The following is a 10573-nucleotide window of genomic DNA, read 5'->3' as shown; positions in this document are numbered from 1 at the left end:
AAGTATATTTTGAATGGTTTTCCTTATATGGGGAAAGATGAAACTCGATGCTCAATACCATTGAGCGAGTTTGTAACACTAAAATTAGCCGAACCATATTTGCAACGAGGCAGAAATATAACGACAGACAATTTCTTTGCAAGCATCCCGCTAGCTAAAAAATTTCTAGCACGAAAAACAACTTTGGTTGGGACCATCCGGTCGAATAAAAGAGAACTGGCAAAACCAGCTAAGGAAAAAAAGGACAAGATGACTTTGTTTTCCTCAGATCTATATAAATCAGAAAATTGCACACTTATACTGTGTATAAAAGTAAACCTAAAGTAAAAATCCTCCCAAGCACCAAACATACAGATGTACGAATAGAAGATGATTATAAACGTGTTCCAGAAGCCATTGCTTTCTACGATAAAACAAAGTTTGGTGTGGACGTCGTTGACTAAATGGCACGCAAATATAGTGTGAAAGCAGGGAGTTTCCGATGGCCCCTTCAAGTCTTTTTCAATATTTTCGATTTGGCAGCGATAAACGGGTGGATATTATATAAACAGTGCACCAGACTTTGGCAGCGATAGGAATTCATATTTTGTTTAGCCGAGGAATTAGCTGGAGAAAACAAGGAGAACATTTGCCAAAGGTCAGACGCTTCATTTCTGTCACCTTCAAAGTCAGAAGTGCGAAAAAGTTGCCAAGTGGGTTATTGCAAAAAATATAGAAGTAATAATTATTGTATATATTGCAAAAAGATCGTATGCGGAAAATGCACGAACAACATTCAGTATATTTGCAAAAAATGTACTCAATGGATATATTTACCCTGTACCGTTAATGTTATTGTTATTTTTTAGTGATAATTTAAAAAAGACTTTATTTATCAATAATTTATTTAAATGTGAAGCCTAATATTGTTCCTTTCAGACTTAATTTGAATAAATCGATTTTTTAGAGAAAAATGTGTATTTTTGACGGGTCCCATAGAGATAGGTATATTACATACAGATTTCAAAGATTAGAAAGCCTAGGAAAAAATAATTTTGTGTATAAATTCTTTAGATGAAATGATTAATTTACGATGTAAAATGGTTGAAATTGGTGCTACGGTTTTTGAGATATTTCATTTCGAAGTTCGAAATCCGTCAAATTGACGGGTCCTTAACCTAGTGTAAAGGTAAACCTAGTGTTAAGGATTTTAGAGGTTTTGATTGGAATCATTGAAGAATTTCTATGTTACAATTACTCGCTGTTCCACGTAGTTGGATCCCACAGTTCCAAACAGGTTTTAATATGGCTTTATATTGCATTATTTCACTCTGTACGCTTAAGTTGGAACGTCTGTCAATGAGCCAGTAGAATTTTTTAAATTTTAATTTAAGTTGCTTGGATTTATCTAAGATGTGTCGTTTCTGTGTCATTCCTCTGTCCAGAATCATGCCCAGATATCTGGCTGAATCTTTGTTTGGGATTGGAACATTATTTATGGTCACCTATGGGCAGCGTGAAGGTTGTATGACTGGATTTATTTTCATTTATTTTGAAGCGTCATTTGTGGAACCACTTCTCCATAGAGTCGAGATTTTGCTGGAGAGTTGAGGAGGCAATTATCGGGTCTGAGTGGGATGTCAATAAAGCTGTATCATCAGCAAATGTCGCTGTGGTTATCTCTGTTAAAGTTGGTAAATTGGCAGTGTAGATGGTGAACAACAGAGGTCCGAGGACACTGCCTTGGGGTATGCCAGCTTCTATTGGAAATATTGCGGTTATAGCGTCTAAGTATTTAATCATAAACAGCCTATTGGTTAGATATGATTTTAAGATGAAGTACTAGGTGTGTGATAGGATTTTCTTTAGTTTAAACAAAAGTCCTTCATACTACATTTTGCCGAACGCCTACTGAATGTCCAGGAATACCGCAGAGCAATATTTTTTCTTTTTTAAATCTTGACTGATTTTATGAGTTAAACGATGAATTTGCTCTATCGTAGAACGTTGCTTCCGAAAACCGAATTGATGATTTGGCATTGTTTTCAAATCCTCTAAGAGTGGAAGGAGTCGCTTCGTTAGCATCTTCTCAAATAGTTTGGACAAAGAAGGTAGAAGACTAATTCGGCGATAAGAGCTAGTTTCGCGTATTGGTTTTCCAGATTTAGGGATAAGAGTAATTAATGATATTTTCCAAGATATAGGATAGTATTAAAGGAGAAGAATTCCATTAAAAATAGAAGTGATGAGTGTAATCCCTTTTATGGTAAGCTCTTTAATAGCTTTATTATTTATCAGATCATACCCCGATGCTTTCCTGAGATTTAGACGATGGATTAATTAAACTTCCAGAGATGAGAAAGGCTCAATAGGAGGAAGCATCTGCAAGAGTAAGTGCAAGTATTCAGCTATTTCCGCTGCAATAGTGGAGGAATACGGTTTGGAAACATCAGTTAAGTGGCTTGCAAACAAGTTGGCTTTTTGTACAGGGCTACGCGCCCATCCTCCTTGCGGATAGCGAATTGAAGGGATTATTTGCGGAGGACGAGTGAGTTTCCTGGATGCCTTCCATAGTGAGTAGTTGGAGTCAGCTGTGGGAGACAGATAAGCAAGATATTTTTGAAAACAGTCGTTTTTATAATTTTTAAAGATTTTAGTTAATTTTCTCGTTGCATTATTTAGGTTACGTTTGTCGTCAGGTGTTCTATGACTTTGCCATGCTCTTCTAAGTCTGCGTTTTTCTACGATTTTTTTTATTAAATAATGGGGGTATTCATGTTTATTAACAAAACTCTTAGTAAGGGTAGAAGAACGGATCGCGTTTATTATGCTGGTGTTTAAATATTCCGTGGCTGCATCTATATCTTCATTTGTTTTAGGGGTATTAAGGCTAATGTTGAACGATTGAAGACTTCCCTAAAGAACTGCCAGTTTGTGAGTTGGTCATGAATAATGTCACTAGATTGATCTTCAATAATTGTTGAGTTAATTGTTGCTATAACGGGTGAATGATCTGAAGAGAGTTCCACAGAAGAGTTGATTTGAACATATCTTGGCAAGATTTGTTTAGTTATAAAAAAATATGCGGGGGCGTCGTTCGGTCCCAAGTGAGGTACGGGGCCCCGGTATGGGCGGACGATCTGATGGCGAGTCGTCGCAGCACCTTGCTCCTCAGGAGGTTGCACAGGGTAACCGCCATCAGGATCGTCAGGGGATACCGAACGGTGTCCCACGCGTCAGCGACCGTTCTGGCCGCGTCTCCCCCGTGAAAGCTTCGAGCACTGGCGCTCAAGAGAAGATATACCTACACGAGAGTATAGGATCCGGGAGAGGACTCGACCGAGCAGGCGGTCCCAAAGGACCTAGGAACCACCGAGGAGGACGCGTGGGACCAGTGGCGATCTCAGCTGATCAACGAGGGAGGCGAACATCGAGGCGCGAAGGCGGTCCTCTCAAACTAGGAGACATGGAGAAGCCGCCGCGGCCTCCCGCTCACCTACAGGATGACCCAGGTATACACGGGACACGGCGTGTTCTGCGAGTACCTGAGGAAAATCGGACGGGAGACGACGGACATCTGTCACCACTGCGGGGATGGGAGCAACACGGCGCAGCACACGCTGGAGTTTGGCAGGAACACGGCGCAGCACACGCTGGAGTTTTGTCCAGCGTGGGAACTGTCCCGCTACATCCTAGGGCACGTCATAGGCGAAAAATTGACCCCCTCGATGATCGTAGAAGCGATGTTGAGCGGGCCACAGGAATATGAGGCTGTCCGACTCTTCTGCAAGCGAGTTATGCTCGCAAAGGAGCGAGCAGAAAGAGAGAGAAAGAAAAACTCTCACCCTTGCAGGATAACGCGATGGAGAGGACGGTCAAGCGGCCTAGAGCCGCTTCGTCGCTGTCCCAACGAACCACCCCAACGGACCACGACTAGAAGGGGTGAGGGGGATAGCGCTAGTGGCAATGGTCCCCCTAATGCCAAATTCAACAGTCAGAGAATTATTAGGACTGGCTCGAACAAGAGGACGCGGGAAGGAGGTGCAACAGAAGATAATTCATAAGAGGTTCATACGCGTGGATGGTCATCCTGGAGTTTTAGTTGGTAAGAGTCTGACACTACTCTGCTATTACCGATTATTAGCAGCGGCGAAGTGTTCATGAGGATTTCTCCACGTGCAAAAGAAAAAGTTATAAAAAAATCTAATAAATCAAGTAGTTTGTTAGTGTCAGTGGGTCAGTAAGTGGGTTCGTTTGTACTGGGGTAATTAAGTCTGCTGGCGTTTATGCATTTCAAAAAATTTTTGCCTCTTACTGTGGTAATTCTGCTGCCCCAATACGTATGTTTAGCGTTATAGTCTCCTCCAGCTATGAATCTATTGCTCAAGTCTTCGAGGAAGTTATCGAAGTCTTCTTTGGAAATACAATGTCTAGGAGGACAGTATACTGCTGACGTGGTGATTGGACCATGCCAGTCTTCTATCGCTAGATTTGTAGCTTGGGGATAGTCCTTCTGGAATGATGGGAGCTCATAGTGTTTTATGCTGCTCTTGATGATAATTTCAGTGCCGCCATGAGCCTTCCCACTGGGATGTTGAATATGATAAAAAGTTATAACCGTTTATTTTCAGATAATTTTTATCGGAGAAGAGTTTTAAGACTTGTTTTAAGAAGAGTTCTAGTTCATATTTATGCTGAGCTAGACCGTTGGCATTCCAAAGAGCTATGCGTATTGGTTTCATTTTACGTCGGAGTGTGTTAATTTGTCCACGATGATTGTAAGCAATGATAGCAAGTTATTGATTTGCTCTGTTTGTTTCACGATTAATTTTTCAAGCCTATTGAAGTTATCCGTGTTTCGTGAACTGGAAACACTATTTTGTGAATGATCACTATAGATTTTCGGTCTGCTTTGATTTTCTTGAACTATCTGTGCATAGGAGGTTGGAGGAGTAGTGAATTTTTGTGGAATAAGTACTTTATTGGTTAGGTCCTTAATTCTGGGTTTAGGGTACTTATTTTTGTACAAGGCCTTGTAGGCTGTGCAACCTTTATAGTTCACAGGATGCTCTCCTTGACAGAGGATGAAGGAGTTTCTGAAGATTTAATGCACTGATCTGTGGAGTGAAAACCTGCACATTTAACGCAGCGGTAATTGTGGTTACAATATTTCTGTGTGTGACCGTACCTTTGGCACCTTTTATATTGAACTATCTCTTTTTTTATAAAAGGTGGTTCAATTTTTACTACAGAATTCATTAAACGGTTGATGTTATAGACTTCTTTATTATTTGGCTTTTGCTTTAAATCAATAAAGAATAAGGATAGCGGGTTTTTTGTGATACTATGTCTTATATTGCTAATGTTGGCTACTTTAGTGGCCATGATTTAAGAGTTCAAACTTCAATTCATCTAAAATAGCTGAGTGGTGGATGTTGAGAAGTGCCACACGAAAAGGTTTTTCTTGTTTCAATTGATATGTGTGGAAATTTGCGTTCAGGGTTTTTAGTAACTCTGTTAGTTTTCTATAGGAATCTGGATTAGCCAGCAAAATTTTTACCTGATTATCTTTTATTTTAAGTTTGTAATCCTCTTTGTTAACATCTTTCTCGATAGACTTTATCATTGTTTGTATGTCGATGACATCATCAATGAAGATTGGTAGGGGAGGAGGATCTTTTTGCGTACGTTGATTTGTTGATGTTTCAACTACGTCCATAGAATCGTCTGTAGTTTCTAATATTACGAATCTGTTATACGTGGTAACATGACTTATTGACGATTCGTTCCGACTAGTGTTCATTTTTTTTGAATATATCTAGCTTACGTGTTTTGCTGTTGTTTCTGAGATTTGAAAGATAGGACAGATTATCCTTTTGCCACGGAAGAGGTAGAACAGTGCAGTTATAGTTCTGTTCATGAGAGCCTGATCGAATTACTTGGACCATCTTCGAGCTAGTTAATTCAAATCGAAATAACTTGTCGAAAGGCTATGATTTGGATTAAAGATTATAAGTGTCGGATTTTCCACGAGTAAGTTTAGTAAATACTTGCTTTATTTCTGTTTCAATTCACTTTAAACGGAAGGTGGTCACTTATTGTATTGTAAACTTAACTGAGCACTAGACATATGTCTACACGCTTCGGCAGTCGACGACAGAATGAAAATCTAAATATAATAGAAAATGTGTGAGCAGATTTAGCCAGATGTAGTTATGGAGGAAGAAAGCAGTATAGGGGTCCATGGCTGTAAAGAAAGTTCCAAGGTGGAAGCGCATATGTTAGCCGCATGGCGTGCCAAACGACGTCCGAGGCCAGGACGTCATAGAAGAATAAACCCTGAAGAAAACTTTCCCTTCCGAGGACCCCGACACATATAAAAAAGGAAACGTGGAGAAGCTCAATGTTCGATCGTTTGCGGAGAGACGCGATCGCAAGGAAGCGCGCCAACGAGAGTCGTAAATTCCCGTTACGATTTGCTAATCAACGCCACGAAATGATCGATTCCCTATTTCGGTTAGGATAATAGAGATGGTTAAATTGATGCTAACACTTTGTTAACAAATTAAAATATACACTTTATTTCTAACAGCTTCAAATATGACAAGTTTGCGAATGTATCGCGTGTACAAAGATTTGTGATCGCAAATTAAGATGTTGGCGGGTCAAAAAAAGTAAAGCAATTCAAACTTCTGTGACGATGATGCCTCGGAAGAAAACTTCAAATTAAAAAGACATTTGTGTAGTATCGGGGAAAAGGGCCTAAGAAACATCGAGTTAACCATGGACAATGTCGCGAGAGCCGAGGCGCTGTTAGGTCTATTAATGTGTCCTCAGTCTTTTCAAGTCTTTCATAGTTTCGTAGAAAAGACCTACGTGACCCTGGCCACGAGCGTCTGCGGAACACGTGTGTGGTGGGCCTAGCAAAAGACAAAAGAGAAGCTACAACGGCCAGAATGTGAGTTGAGAAGCGTAGTGTGAGTTGAGAGGTCACAGAATGTGAATTGAGAAGTCAGAGAGTGCGAGTGGAGGAGCGGGATAGTATGATAATAAGACGTATGACGATAATGTAATCGGTCCTTTTGTTATTTGTTATTGTTATTGCTTATTAAACTAAACTTAACTCTAAATATAACATCATTACTTGTCCTTACTCTAAGATCCATAACTCTAAGATTTGTTTAGTCTGAAGGACCTTAACTAGAAAACTGTAGATATGTATGGTGGGTCCTTAAGCTTATTGAGTGTATGCAATAAAGATTTTTAGACATCTGGCGGCCATCTTGTCCGAGGAACAGAGTCCGCTTTGTGTAGCAGACCACGGGACATAACACTCAAATCACTCAGATCACTTCGTTCAATTCAGTCAGTCAGTTCAGTTCGATCAGTATCGACATCGCATGAGCTCGACGTACATCACGTTACGTATTCCGAACTAAAACCACGCGCACTAGTCATCTAAATAAACATTGTTGAAGTTAAACACCGAATGCTTTAATAACACCCTACACGTCCTCCACCTCAAATTGGTGACCCCGACGTGATCAGAAGTGAGAAGAGGTGCACCTGTAGCGCAACTTAAACAGTGTTTCCGCGAGTCAAGAGTCTTGGAAGTGACTAGCACCAACGGGGCTAAGCAAGCGACGAACATGAACGACAGAGTAGACACGTTCAGTATATCGCTCCGTATACTGCAGTTCTTGATGCTGGAATCACAGTTCGAGACTATCCGCATTACCAACGACAAGGCAAAATTCCACACCACCGCCGTGGATCTTACCGAACGGTATATACAGCTAGTCGAGGACATACTGTTCTACCCGCCGGAGAGAGGACGGACCGCGCAAATAAGTGCCATTCTCCCTGTAACTGGATCCAGAGAAACGCGAGCAGACATCCACGAACGCGGCGTATGACAACGGTGTAACATCAATCCATATCAGAGACCAAGGCCACACACCGCGGGTACGATGACAACCAGATATCTACGCATTCTTAGCGCGTACTCTCAATAGTCTTAGGGACCCACCATCAATCTGGGCATTTTCATAATTAAGGTCCTTCAGACCAAACAAGATTCTTTTATTTCAAGTGTCCTTTACATTTATTGTTTACCACGGGAAGATACGGGAAACTTGGTTTTTCTCACTTTCGGCATCTTCCGTTAGCAACATTCTCTCGAGAGCGGCTAAAATCCGTCCTAGTCCACCAACCTTCTTATGATCCAATCGAAAGCAATGTCTATTGCCCTCACTTTTCTAGCCAAAATTGTCCTTAACGAATCAGCTCATCTCGTGTCCTTAGACACATCCATTACTAGCTTTCCTCCGCCACATCATCGTCACTAAGCTTCACTTATTCTCTATCTTTAGAATAGTCAACATCTCTTTACCGAGTTTCTACCCTTAGACCAGTCGCGTACTTAAGTTATACATACGCATCAGTGTAATTAAGTTCTACATAAAGTTGTTGAAGTGAATTGTGATTTATAATAGTCAATTCAATAGTCAAATTGAAAAGATATTCCATAATAATAAAACTGTTGAATTGTTATAAAATAAAAATATGAAAATGGTTTATTAAAAAACTTATTTATAATGCAAAACTTTAAAGCTGAGTTTGGTCGGGACAATTTGGACAGTAAGTTGTTGTTTTCTTCAAATTGTTTTGTGCCTTTGTTCGGTTCATTCGATGTCTTTTATTTGCATGTGGCAGCACTCAACAGCAAATACCACCACACTCGGCACTAACTAGGACCGGACGACGCAGTGGTGTTAGCGCCTTAGGTTACGAATGTTTGGGACCCGGGTTCGAATCCCGGCGCCCGTAGTCCGACTTTTCTTCTATGGCACATAAATGAGAAGAAAGCAGCAGTAGCTTATAGCGACGTCTACATCTTCAGCCAACAGCTACAAGTATCACGAACAACTACACCTCATGCATAACATAGTTTGCATACGCGTCTAATGCTTCTTCCGGAATCATTTTTCCGAACGGCAATATTATGCTGACTCCGTCGAAAACAAGGGTTTTTTGTATTTTCAGACAACCCTAATAATTTTGCAACTAATAATTGTCTAAATATTCTAATATTTATATTTTTTCTTGTTGCAATTTTGTAATTCGTTGAAGCGTTTACAAGAGAAATTCCCAGAAGGAATTGAATGCCAAGTTTTCTGTACCATTTGATTCCTTTTCTAATTGTGGTGGCAAAGAAACCATTTAGTCGGAATAATCTATACCACATTTTCCTTCATTATATTCAACAGCAGCTAGTGGTTTTAATGTTGCGAACAAATGAAACAAAAGATCAGTCTTGAGACCACCACTTGAGCGACTCGCATTACTAAAATATCGGTGGGAGCACCTAGCGGAGAACGCTTGGTACTGCTGTACGCGTGGCCTAACGGAGATTTCGTTGAAAACACGCGTGGCAGTCAACGTGTTAAAGGAAGTTATTTCACTTACACTAGTTTTAAAAAATTGTAGCGGCGCTCGACAGTAACAACTTTCCAACAGTTTCTATCCCGTGGCTCGCTACACAAAGACCCTATTCTGCGGACAACATGATTGCTAGATGTCGATACATCCTCACAGAATATTTTCAGCTAGCCTAAGGACCCGCTATAAAGTTTAGGATTTATTTAGCTAAGATTTTCCAGATGAACAAATAGTCTTTGTCTTAACAGTCCCTAAATCTACCACTTACTACGAGAAGATACGGGAAATTTGCTTTTCTCATATACGATGCTTCCCGTTAGCAACTTTCTCTAAAGGGCGGTTAGCATCCTTCTCCAACCACGAACACAGAAATTAACTAATTAACAGCAACGTCCATTTCCCTCACTTTCCTCAACGAATCCGATGATCTCGTATCCTTAGACACACCCCATCATAGTTTTCCTCTGCAGCATCATCGTGACGGAAAGTCAGTCGTTAGACGCCCGTTCGAGTCGATAGTTGGTAGTTAGCAGTAATAATTGATCCGAGTTTCTCAACATCTTAAGCAATTGTCACGTAAAATAAAAAAAGGAAATCTCAGATGTAAAGAAAAATAAAATATAAAAAAAATAAAAAGAGAATTTATTTTTGAACACTTGGTTTACACTAATTACGATTTGGTTCTGAACTCCAGCCGTAACGTTCCAAGACTGAAGCTCTTACAATTTGACTTTCGATCGGATCTGTTTCTTTTTTCTTTGTCACCCCTCAATATCCCCACTATCCTCCCGTTTGTTAGGCGTCCGCGACCGCTGCCACTGTAACGTCAATTCACATCAGAGACCAGACCACACACCGCGGACAGGATGGCACCGAGATTTTTTTTTTTTTTTATTTATTTGTTGAAATTGCAATCAATTCTCGCGTTGAGAATTTTCAGTAATTTTTCTGGCGTGGCGCAGTGACATGGCTGATTATTTATAATAAGTTAATACTTATTATAGATAAGTATAATTTATAAGTATTATAAGTGAGTGAATGTGCTTAATTTGGATAACTAAATGAATCTAGCGTTTAGGTCTAGCGGGTACTGCCTCTTCAGCCTTCGAATCTGGTCCGTCGTATCAAGTAGTCCGGTGATTAGGGGGTTTCG

At 40.3% G+C, this 10573-nt stretch overlaps 1 long non-coding RNA gene across 1 annotated transcript; it reads left to right on the top strand.

Annotated features, from left to right (window-relative positions):
• Positions 1–325: 325 nt before the first annotated feature.
• Positions 326–764, top strand: LOC112213784. Its single transcript, XR_002947687.2, has 2 exons — positions 326–494; positions 576–764. It is a non-coding gene; the product is annotated as an uncharacterized LOC112213784 (long non-coding RNA).
• Positions 765–10573: the final 9809 nt, after the last annotated feature.

This window comes from Bombus impatiens, unplaced genomic scaffold (genome assembly GCF_000188095.3).
Source record: "Bombus impatiens unplaced genomic scaffold, BIMP_2.2 scf_1249, whole genome shotgun sequence".
Taxonomy (NCBI): domain Eukaryota; kingdom Metazoa; phylum Arthropoda; class Insecta; order Hymenoptera; family Apidae; genus Bombus; species Bombus impatiens.
The sequence above is the reverse complement of the archived record's forward strand: the minus strand, read 5'-3'. Positions and strand labels throughout refer to the sequence as shown.